Source organism: Aedes aegypti, chromosome 3, assembly GCF_002204515.2.
Source record: "Aedes aegypti strain LVP_AGWG chromosome 3, AaegL5.0 Primary Assembly, whole genome shotgun sequence".
Taxonomy (NCBI): Eukaryota; Metazoa; Arthropoda; class Insecta; order Diptera; family Culicidae; genus Aedes; species Aedes aegypti.
In genome coordinates, this window is record NC_035109.1 from 142,925,035 (window position 1) to 142,937,234 (window position 12,200).

General features: G+C 44.0%; 1 protein-coding gene across 1 annotated transcript in view; it reads left to right on the plus strand.

Annotated features, from left to right (window-relative positions):
- The first annotated feature begins 1,258 nt into the window (after positions 1-1,258).
- The window catches only part of LOC5574868, a 73,487-nt gene continuing 62,545 nt past the window's right edge, over positions 1,259-12,200 (plus strand). Inside the window, exon 1 of the mRNA XM_021852143.1 lies at positions 1,259-2,018. The gene's annotated coding sequence lies outside the window, so the exon portion shown is untranslated. The remainder of the gene's footprint in view (positions 2,019-12,200) is intronic.

The following is a 12,200-nucleotide window of genomic DNA, read 5'->3' on the forward strand; positions in this document are numbered from 1 at the left end:
CTTTCACGATGCTTAGTCAAAAATAGAATAGTAGGTGCAAATAGCTGTCACTCATGGTACAATAATTTTAAAGCATATACTCAAACTTCGATGACATTTGAAGGATTGAAATAAGGCTAAAAAAAAAGAAACAGAACTTTGAATTTTCCAAGTTTAACTTGCCACAGTCGGAGAAGGAAAGGAATGTTAGTATGACTTCCATTAGGGATGGTACACAAATTATGTCACGCTAAATTTCAACTTTTTTGACCCCCTCCCCCCCCCCCCCTTTATCACGATTTTTGTATGAGCTCTCCAAAATTTTTCAAAGCCTGTCACGCTTGGCGTGACGTAATTTGTGCATGACCCCTTATTGTTACTAGAGATCGACATCACCTTTGCACCTTCATGGCTGTCACAGGAAGGAGTTATATTAGTGGAGGGGTTCAAAAGGGTTTATGGATAAAAGGTCGAAAGCCAAAAGGTCAAAAGGACAAAAGGTCGAAAATGATTTGCTTGGTGGGAAATTTATCCTTCTTTGAAAATAGATTTTCGACCTTTTGTCTCTTCTTTTTTGTTCTTCGACATTTTGTCCTTTCGACCTTTTGTCTTTCGACCTTCTGTCCTTTCGACCTTTTGTCTTTCGAACTCTTGTCATAGATTCGTTGAAAAGCTACATAATCATAATTCATCTTGGTAAGTCATGCAATTTATGCAACCTCTGTTTCTAAAATGCATCTATTCGTGTGTCGACATTTTAAATTTGGAACTATTCAAATGTTATTATATGTTATTATATTATTGCGAAAAATACATAATACAACAATTACATGTAACGTTGCTTCGACTGAACAGTCACAATCTCGGAATCAAAACGCAAAAACTAGGATAAAAAATCACTCAGATAGCTCGCAAGAACGAACTGGACAGCTTGGGCCTACGCAAAGTACTCTCTAAACGAAAGTTTCGGTGAAATCGTAAAAATCTTACTACAAATCTGGATGCCACTTATATGTTTCTACACTCATAATATTCTGTGTAATCCAGTGAGAAATCCAATACTTCTATTTCGCCCGCCACTGTACATTTCACACCAATGACAGATTTTCCCATCGCCGAATGGTAAACAACATCACCCACACAGAGAAAAAGCGTTCTATCATCTCACCGCCAGAGCGCATCTTTCTCTCACTGGCTTCCACGTACGGCATACTGCAAAGCATAACGCCTGTATTTAGGCATCCGTTCGGTTCGCTTTGCTCTCAGTTTTCCGCGACACCTCCAGTGGATAGGAATCGAGTGGAAAAGTCTCACCCAACCAAAAGGACTCACCTTCTATACCCAAAGTGATGGGCACATTCTTTGATCTCAGGCGTTGCCATAGTGCCACCCTCCCTTCTGGGAAATGAAGCAACTTCAGTGTGTCCTTTTTTGCCAGAATTAATCTTCAAATTACAGAATGACTGTGTAAATTTAGTGTCCTTTTCGTTGAATTCAGGGCATGGCCAAAGTGCGCGGTATCACCAGGTCAGCAGGCAATTGATCATCATCAAGGATACCTAGGATATTAGTGGGCCAATCTCAAGAGGAGGCTAAACGACGCGTAAAAAGTGTCCCTTTTTCGGTTCGGAACAATGACGTAGTAAGTGCAATGGGGGATAGGACAGTGATTCGCAAAAAATGGCCTTCTGGTTGATATCTGGCCTGCTCCAGCAGTGAAAAGTGCAGCAACCAAGTGCTTCCCGTAGCATCAAATTACCACAAATCCTCCCTTCTTGAGCTGGATAATTTTCTCGCACGAGGTCACGGCTGTCGGGGTATCTGTGTCTGTGTGTGTCTAGGAGTGCGTATTTACAAGAAGGTTGTATCTTTTATTGCCACAATAAAAGAGGAAAAACTTCATCAATAATAAACCTAAAGCCTGGCAAGGACGAAAACTCGACGCTGATGGTGGAAATAGCAATCCGCTGAGAGTCCAATTAGAGCCGCTCGGATTTACAGTCGAAGCGATTGGATGTACAATAAATAAAATCATTCAGGTAATATACATGTATCACTTTGCTCGAGAGTTCTTTGTCAAGTATTATATTTAATGTGGAATTGGATACGTGTAACTAATTTGATCCGTTCCAACAAATCTGAAGGCTATTCTACTGGTTTTGCTCTTCTAGACATAGAAAAAGCATTCGACAATGTTTGGCAACATACATTGTTAGAATAATTCAAAGTTATCTGTCAAATCGTACACTTCAGGTTAATTATCAGAACTCCAGGTCTGAAAGACTTCCTGTAAGAGTTGGTGTTCCTCAAGGCAGCATTTTGGGACCAATGTTATACAATATTTTCACATCTGACTTACCTGAGCTACCTCAGGGATGTCAAAAATCCTTGTTTACTTATGGCATAGGCCTCTCCGCCAAAGGACGAAGCCTGCGTGTCATCTATAGTAAATTGCAAATAAGTTTAGAATTTTTTTTCTTAATATGTACTTGCAAAAATGGAAGACTTCTTCTAATGCTTCCAAAACTCAAGTAAACATAAACTAAAAGCTCTTTATTTGAAACCTTCAAGTAGACATGTTGTTACGATGCGAGGGTTTCCAATAAATTGGTCATATAAAGTTAAGTATCTAGCGCTCATTCTAGATAAAAATTTAACTTTTAAAAATCACATTGAGGGTATTCAAGCCAAATGTAACAAATATATCAAATGTCTGTATACACTTATTAACAGAAAATCGAAACTTTGTCTTAAGAACATGCTTTTGATCTTCAAACAAATGTTCAGGCCAGCCATGTTGTGTGCTGTACCAATATGGACTAGCTGTTGTAATACCAGGAAGAAAGCTCTGCAGAAGATTCAAAATAAAATTTTGAAAATAATTCTGCAGCTTCCTATATAGTACTAATGAATTAGATAGAAAAGAGTGCCCAAACCCCCCAAATTCGGAACAACTGACCACGATATCAGTTGTTCCGAATTTGGGGGATTTGGGCAGCAGATCTTGAACTGCATTAGGGAAATCAAGGTTTCCTTCCATCAAGGTTTCTTAAACATATTGAAGAGAAGAAGCACAAATATTTTACTTATGACGACAAAACTGAATGTTTGTTCAAAGTCGTCTTGAAAGGCCTCTCAAGTAACCTGAAGAGATCAAAATGGAATGAATGTTTTGCTTGGATTTTCCCCAGTCAAAGTAATCATTATGAAAAAAGAACCCAATCTGGTATTCTTCGCGAACGGGCTTTCTCAAGAATATCAAAGTGATCTAAATAATATTGAAGCTTCAGAAAAAGCAAGACTTATGTTCGACGTCCATGTAACATGGGAATAATTCCAGAAACCTGAAGGACCCCACTAAGTGCCAAAACTGGGGTTTTGGTACAAAACATTGCCGCATGGATGCTGAATGCATGATTTGCGGAGGTTCTTCTCATGCTAAGGATGTCTGTCCTGTGAAGGAAAATACCAAAGAGTTTGTATGCGCAAATTGCGGGGGCAACCATAAGTCTAGCTTTTGGGATTGTCCTTTTTTTCCTTCTTAACAATGGGGGGAGAATCTGCTCAACAGACTCCGGACCAAGGTCCGGGAGTGTGGGGTTGGGGACCATTTACTACATGCAAGCAGTAAACAGGACTACACCCCCGACCCACTAAACCATTCCCATTGCCGCCAAGCCCTTCGTCTCTCCGGGACCACCAAGAAGGCATTGCTTCGGAGAGGGGCTATTGCACATCGCAACCTCAAGGTTAGCTGCGTAGCCATGCAGCAACGAACATCGATGACACGCTTAAGGGGGTCCACCAAGGTAGCATGCTGGCGCTTTGCCAGCTTCCCGGGTGATCCTTACCACTCCCATTGTCCTCTGAAGGCGGGCAGGGTCAACCACAACGCCCACGCCCAGCTGTTCTGCAAGTATCAAGAACTGATACTGCGTGCTCCGCAATTTGACCTGCTGAAGGCTCAGGCCATATCAGCTAGCACCAGTTGGGATTGCTGATGAAGGGGGCCTCCACCTGCCCCGACCCTCACGAACATCCAAAGGCTCGGATCCAACCCAGTAAACCGGCGCCACGACAGCAACGCTACCAAGATGTTCTCCCCGCGGCCACTTAATCGCTGTAAGGGTCGATCTCGACCGTAGGGCACCGGTATGACCTACGTAGCCGACTGCGAACCCTTGGACCACCTGTTGCTTAGCGTCTGCACTAACCACTCCTCGAGTCCACGCGCCACCTCCTTTGTAGCTCCAAGGTGATAGCCGTTGAAACCGCATTCCAGCCAAGCTCGTCTTCACACATCCTCTGAACCTGATTGTCTGGAGTCGTGTCCCCACCGCATGTGGCAAGCATGCGGTCACGCATTGTGCGGAAACGCTGGCACACGAACAAAAAGTGTTCCGCCGTTTCCTCTAAACCTGCACAAACTGGACATTCGGGAGAACCCGCATGACCAAAACGGTGTAAATACTGTCTAAAGCAACCATGGCCCGAAAGGACCTGTGTCAGGTGGAATGTTAGTTCCCCATGGTGCCTATTCACCTAGATATCTACCCTCGGAATCAACCTGTGGGTCCACCTTCCTTTGGTGGAACTGTCCCACGCACGCTGCCATTTGACCATAGAGGCCAGTCTGGCAGTCCTGCGTATGCCTCTTGTGCCGCGCATTTCGAAGCACTCTATGTCCTCCATGATGAAGATACCAATTGGCACCATATCAGTGATGACGCAGAGTGCATCGTGTGACACGGTACGGTACGCGATCGCAATCTTCAGGCATATTAGCCTATAAGGGACTGTCCATTAATTACGTAAGGGTTTATGGGGGGAGGGGGGGTCTAAGAATTCTTACGCGCCATACAATTTATTTTTGATTTTCATACAAAAAATCTTACCATGGGGGGAGGGGGGGTTGAAAAACCCCGAAATTTGTCTTACGTAATTAATGGACCATTGTCGTCGTCACCGTTGTGGAGGCTTCCAACGTTTCTACGAAACAAACAGGCGAGCGAAAGTACCTTCGAATCAACCAGTTGTGTGTGCTGAGGCAAAGCACGTGGCGTCAAGGCCATAGCATCGTATTGCTGAGCTGGTGGTAAATATTTCGTTTGATTCTTTTGCCTTTTGTTCTCTCTCTCGCCGCTTTATTACTACGCAGGGGTTCTCAAGCAGTAGTAGTTCCCAATCTTTTTTTTTTTTTTCCTAAAATTATTTGCACTGTTTTTTTTTTGTGCGTTAATTTTTTTTTTTGAAGTAGGACTACGTCTCTAGGCCAAAGTCACCTTTATTATTATTATTATTATTAGTTTTTTTAATTGTTATTATTATTATTATTTTTTTCACTCTTCGGAGTATATCAATACACTTTTTCATATTTTTTTTTGTAATTTAAGTTTTAGTAGCTTTTTTATTAGTTGTTTAATTGAACATTAACATTCCCTTGTCCCCGTGGAGTTTTCAATAAACCACGTATGGAACCGAGCGATACGGGTGGGGGCTCGCCGGAATACCTTATTTCTTCAGATGATGAAACAACTGCTTATCTAACCACTGATCTCATAATGGATTCTCGACATATCGAAGCCATGGAAACCACCGAAACAAGTATTTCCTCCATCGCTCTAACAACTGTTGAAACTCCTTCAAGCTCGGCCCTTTCAGGGGATGTTCCAATTAATCCCCCTTCCAATAAACGGGCCCTTAAAGAAAACCAAATCGACAGTCCTGAACAATCTCCATGTTCGAGCCATCTTAATCTACCCCCTACTACCCCCGTTCCCTCTAGTAACCCGGCGACCCCCCGCTCAAAAGCTTACCCACCCGGATCTAAGGGTCCCTTTGTGGTTTTTTTTCGGCCCAAAGCTAATGGAAAACCTTTGAACAAGTTACAAATCGAAAAAGATCTGACAAAATCGTTTCGAGGCATCCTTGAGGTAGACTCACCCAGCCGAGATAAATTGCGTGTCACAGTTAGTGATCGCGATCAGGCGAACAAGATTGCGGCCTATGAGCTCTTTTCGATGGAGTACAAGGTCTATATTCCTAGTCACGTGGTCGAGTGCTACGGAGTGGTCACCGAACATAACTTAACTCGTGCTGACATCATGTCTGGAGCTGGTGGGTTCAAAAATCGTGCCGTTCCATTAGTTCCGGTGCTTGATGCCAGCCAAATGAACAAAGTCCACCCTGATGGTTCAAAACAGCTGTCGAATTCTTTTAGAGTGACCTTTTCTGGATCCGCTCTACCAAGTGCACTGGTGATTGGTCGCCTTCGATTACCTGTTCGTCTTTATGTACCAACGGTAATGCATTGCGAAAAATGCCGACAGTTGGGCCACACGGCACTCTACTGCAGCAACAAAGCTCGTTGTAGTAAGTGCGGTGATCCACATGCCAATGGTTCCTGCAATACGGAACCGAAATGTACTTCTTGTGGCCAGGCTCCGCACGAGCTTGCTGCATGCCCGAAGTACATAGAGCGGGAGAAACATACTATTAATTCGCTAAAACAACGGTCTAGGCGATCTTATGCAGATATGCTAAAAAAGATCGCTCCAACTGTTGCTCCATCGGCCCATTCTATCACCAGCAATAATATCTTCACATCCCTGCCGGACAATGATCAAGGCTCTGACTCTGAGGGAGCGGAAGAGTATACCGTCATTGAGACAGGAACGAAGAGGAAGCGAGCTGTTGCAAAACGGCACTCGCAGCAGCACGCTTTACAAAAACTCTTCAGACCCCTCTGTTAAAATCAAGAAGTGGCGGAAGCAACAAAATGGATTCACCTCCAGGTTTTAAATTCTCAGCTGGAGACTTTCCGTCACTTCCTGGAACATCTAAAACCCCAGTTGTTCCAATTTATCGCCCAGAAAATCAACAAACTAGTCAGCAGAAGCCCATTGATGCTTCCGGAAAGCTGACTCTTTCTGGGTTAGTGGATATCATTTTCGAAACGATGGAACTCTCACCCGCTATAAGAAGCCTTATTAACATGGCACTTTCCTTGGTGAAACCTTTTTTGAAGCAACTGGCTTCAAAATGGCCGATTCTCGACTCTTTCATATCTTTCGATGGATAATCTGTCCAATGAGGTCGGGGATATGGTCGATGTGCTACAGTGGAATTGTAGAAGCATTTTGAAAAATATAGACGCGTTTAAATTTTTAGTTCATAGCTCTCGCTGTGACATATTTGCTCTTTGTGAAACATGGCTTACTTCGGATAAAGATGTCACTTTCCACGACTTTAACATTATTCGTTTGGATCGAGTGGATGGCTATGGAGGAGTGCTTTTGGGGATCAATAAGCTCCACTCCTTCTACAGAATTGACTTCCCCTCGATGATAGGTATTGAAGCAGTTGCATGTCATATTAATGCCCGAGGTAAAAGCTTCAGCGTAGCCAGCATATACATTCCTCCAAATGCTAGAGTGTCTCGAAGAGACCTTGCAGCAATATGCGAAGCTATGCCTGCACCACGGTTGATCCTAGGAGATTTTAATTCTCACGGTACAGCCTGGGGGTCACCGAAGGATGACAACCGTGCAACCTTAATTTATGATCTCTGCGACTACTTTAACTTGGCAATTTTAAACACTGGGGAAGCAACACGCATAAAACCTCCAGATCCTCCGAGCATGTTAGACCTCTCAATCTGTTCGAATTCACTATCATTGGATTGCACGTGGAAAGTAATCCAAGATCCCCATGGTAGTGATCACCTGCCTATTAAAATCTCAGTTACCAATAACTCACGTCAGTCACTCCAAATCAATGTCGCGTATGACCTCACGAAGCATATCGATTGGAAGATATACGCTGAGACGATCTCCGCAGGAGAGCAGTCGGTCGATATACTTCCTCCGTTGGAAGAATATCAGTTTTGGTCAGCGCTGATTATAAACAGTGCTCTTCAGGCTCAGCGTAAACCGGTCCCGGGATCGACGGTACGAAGACGATCTCCCACTCCGTGGTGGGATGATGAATGCACCAGAGTCTACCGCGAACGATCCGTCGCGTTCAAAGAATACAGGAAACGAGGCACACGGGGTAACTTCGAGCAGTATTCTTCTCTTGATCGCAAGTTCAAGAACCTCGTGAAAGCGAAAAAACGCGGATACTGGAGAAATTTCGTCAACGGGCTAACTCGGGAAACGTCAATGCAAACCCTTTGGACGGTCGGTAGAAAAATGCGAAACGCGGTACCGGTGAATGAGGATCGAGAAAGCTCTCACCGATGGATATTCGATTTCGCAAAGAAAGTTTGTCCGGATTCTGTCCAAGTACAAACCATAACTCGTGACTGTACAATCGAACGGAACGAAATTGACCTGCCCTTTTCGATGGCAGAATCACTTGCTCTCCTTTCATGTAATAATTCTGCCCCAGGAATGGACAGGATCAAGTTCAACTTGCTCAAAAACCTCCCAGACGTCGCGAAGAGGCGCTTGTTGAACTTATTCAATGTATTCTTGGAGAGCAACATTGTTCCGGATGATTGGAGACATGTGAGAGTTATTGCCATCCAAAAGCCAGGAAAGCCTGCGTCAGACCACAACTCGTACCGTCCTATTGCGATGTTGTCGTGTCTACGGAAGTTGTTAGAGAAGATGATTCTCTCTCGACTGGACAAATGGGTTGAATCGAATGGCCTTCTCTCAGATACTCAGTTTGGTTTCCGCAGAGGCAAGGGGACGATCGACTGTCTTGCGTTGCTTTCTACAGAAATTCAGCTTGCCTTCGCTCAAAAGGAGCAAATGGGTTCAGTTTTCTTGGATATTAAGGGGGCTTTTGATGCAGTTTGCGTTGATGTCCTTTCAGACAAACTCCACCAATGTGGATTTTCCCCAATTCTAAATAACTACTTGTATAATTTGTTGTCTGAGAAGCACATGAATTTTGCACATGGAACCTCGACAACTTCACGAATTAGTTACATGGGTCTCCCCCAGGGCTCATGCTTAAGCCCCCTTCTTTACAATTTTTATGTCAGAGACATTGATGATTGTCTCGTGGGAAATTGCTCGCTAAGACAGCTTGCGGATGATGCCGTTGTTTCGGTAACAGGACCAGTGGCGGACGATCTGCAAGGACCATTGCAAGATACTCTGGACAATTTGTCCACTTGGGCCGCAAAGCTGGGTATCGAATTCTCTCCGGAGAAAACTGAGTTGGTTGTCTTTTCTAGGAAGCATGATCCAGCAGAGATTAAGCTTCACATTTTGGGTAAGGAAATAACTCAAGGACTTTCACATATGTATTTAGGGGTCTGGTTCGACTCCAAATGCACCTGGGGAAAGCACATCAAGTATCTGTACCAGAAGTGCCAACAACGAATCAACTTCATGCGTACACTCACAGGAACGTGGTGGGGAGCCCATCCGGAAGATCTGATAATGCTATATCGCACAACGATCCTATCGGTCCTCGAATACGGTAGTTTTTGTTTTCAATCCGCCGCGAAAACACATATCCTGAAGATCCAGCGTATCCAATACCGCTGTCTTCGGATCGCGCTAGGATGCATGAACTCGACTCACACTATGAGTTTGGAGGTATTAGCAGGAGTACTGCCTTTATCAGATCGTTTCGTAGAATTGTCGTTAAGGTTCCTCATCCGCTGTGAAGTGTCAAACCCATTGGTAATTGAGAATTTTGAAAAGCTAATCGAACGTAATCCGCAAACAAGATTTATGAATCTGTATTACTTATATATGACTCTGGAGATTAACCCTTCTTCGAATGTTTCCAACCGTAGTTGCTTCCCAAGCTTCTACAATACCTCTATAGTTTTTGATCTGTCCATGAGGCAAGATATCCGTGGAATACCAGATCTGCTTCGCTCGGAGCACATACCAAAAATTTTTGCAAGAAAGTTCGGTCAAGTCAGCTGCGACAAAAAGTTTTACACCGACGGGTCAAAAACAAATGATTCCACTGGTTTTGGTGTATTTAATGAAGTTCATAGCGCCGCCCATAAACTTCAGAACCCTTGCTCCGTATATGTCGCGGAATTAGCGGCTATACATTACGCATTAGAGCGAATTGCCTCTCTTCCCTCTGATCAATACTTCATTTTTACGGATAGCCTCAGCTCCTTGGAGGCTATTCGTTCAATGAGGCCGGTAAAGCACTCTCCGTATTTCCTTAGGAAAATACGATCTTCCCTGAGTGCTTTATCGAATCAATCATATACTATCACCTTGGTTTGGGTCCCTTCCCATTGCTCTATTCCGGGTAATGAGAAAGCGGACTCGCTCGCCAAGGTGGGCGCTATAGAAGGCGTTACTTATGACCGACAAATCGCCTTTGATGATTTTTTTACGATTGCTCGTCAACATGCTTTGATCAGCTGGCAACAAAAATGGGATGCAGGAGACATGGGCAGGTGGTTACATTCCATTCTCCCACAGGTATCGAAGAAACCTTGGTTTAAGGGTTTGGACATCAGTCGAGACTTTATCAAGGTAATGTGTCGCCTGATGTCCAATCACTATGCTTTAGGCTCACACTTCTATCGAATAGGGCTCATAGACAGCAATCACTGCAGCTGTGGTGCGGGCTATCAAGACGCCAACCATGTGGTTTGGGAATGCCCCGAATATGATATTGCCAGATCCGATTTATGTCTATCCCTCAGGGCCCAAAGGAAACCAGTAAAGGAAGACATTAGAGATGTGTTGGGTAAGCTTGACCTAGACTATATGAAGCTAGTGTACGATTTTATCAAAAAAGCCGAGATTTCTGTTTGATCCCCCCGTCTTGTCGTTTCGCTTGTCCACCTTGTGTCCCCTCGAAACCCGTCTTTTTGTATCGTTACAGGTTGTCATTGTCTACTCAACGTTCGATCAGCAGCATAAAAGCCACAACCCTACGCTGCTTGATGTCAACGTAAAGCCCCTATATCCTATCCCTTCCTGAATATTATTGTTCCCCCTAACCTCGGCCAAACCGCGAGTTTTACGGTTCCCCAAAACTAACCCTATTGTTAAGAAGTAAACTTGAAATTGTAACATAAGTTTCAAAGATCTCGGCTCCGTAATGCTTAATGGCGCATGAGCCTAATAAATAAACATTTAAATAAAAAAAAAAAATTAATGGACCGCCCCTAAGTACATTCTAGCTTACTACGGTAGCTGTTGGTACTTAATGCCGTGCCCCAAGCAGGGCCACCATACCTCAGTATGGACGAGGCGACACTGGCCAGAAGCTTACGCTTACTGATACTGGCGTACACCGCAGAGCTATTGGACATCATCCGAGACAGTGCCACAATAGCTGTGGAGGCTCTCTTGCAGGCATAATCAACGTGGCTACCGAAGGTAAGCTTATCGTCGATCATCACCCCCAAGTGTTTGACGGAGCGCTTCGAAGTGATCGTGTAGTCGCCTACACTGATCACTGCTTGCTGCACCGATTTTCGGTTGTTAACAACAAGCGCCTCAGTTTTGTGGTGAGCCAACCCAGACAACCAGAAGTCGCATAACAGTTTACGAACAAAGTCGTTTATTTGCACAAATTTCATCACACCCGCACTACATGGTGGATGATATCGTTTGATCGATGAGTTTCCTCACTTAAAATGCTATTTTTTGAGTTCATATGAACATTCCGTTTCGTCCCGTATACTCGTAAAAAGTAAGTCGGATCAATCCGTACCAGCTGTCAAATCAATTTTGTTATGATAAATTAAGTCGCATAAGAGTGCAGACTAGTTCGCAAGAAAATTTACGCACTCGCGTAGCATGTTATTTTTCATCATACAAAATATGCACGTATAGCGCCTCCACTTTTGTACGTATAAGGCCTTTTCGCATCATCTTATACGTGAAACTTTGCGCATATAAGCATCGCATAACGCAAAACGTGATTTCATTATACGTACATTCTGGTTGTCTGGGAATTCCAGTTTCATGGAAGTCGTCCACTGCTCCACAATTGCGATCGAGTGGGCTGCAGTCAATTCCACTTCTTCGATCCATTCACCGTAGACCTCAAGCGTAATATCGTTGGCAAAGCCAACAATGACCACACCCGCTAGGAATCTTAATCTCAACACATCGTCGTACATGACATTCCATAACACCGGACCCAGGATGGAACCTTGAGGGACTCCTGAGGTTATGTGAAAGCACTTCCGACCCACCTCTGTGTCGTAGACTAGTACCCGATCCTGGAAGTAACTCCCGAGAATCTTATACAGGTACTCGGGTATCCCC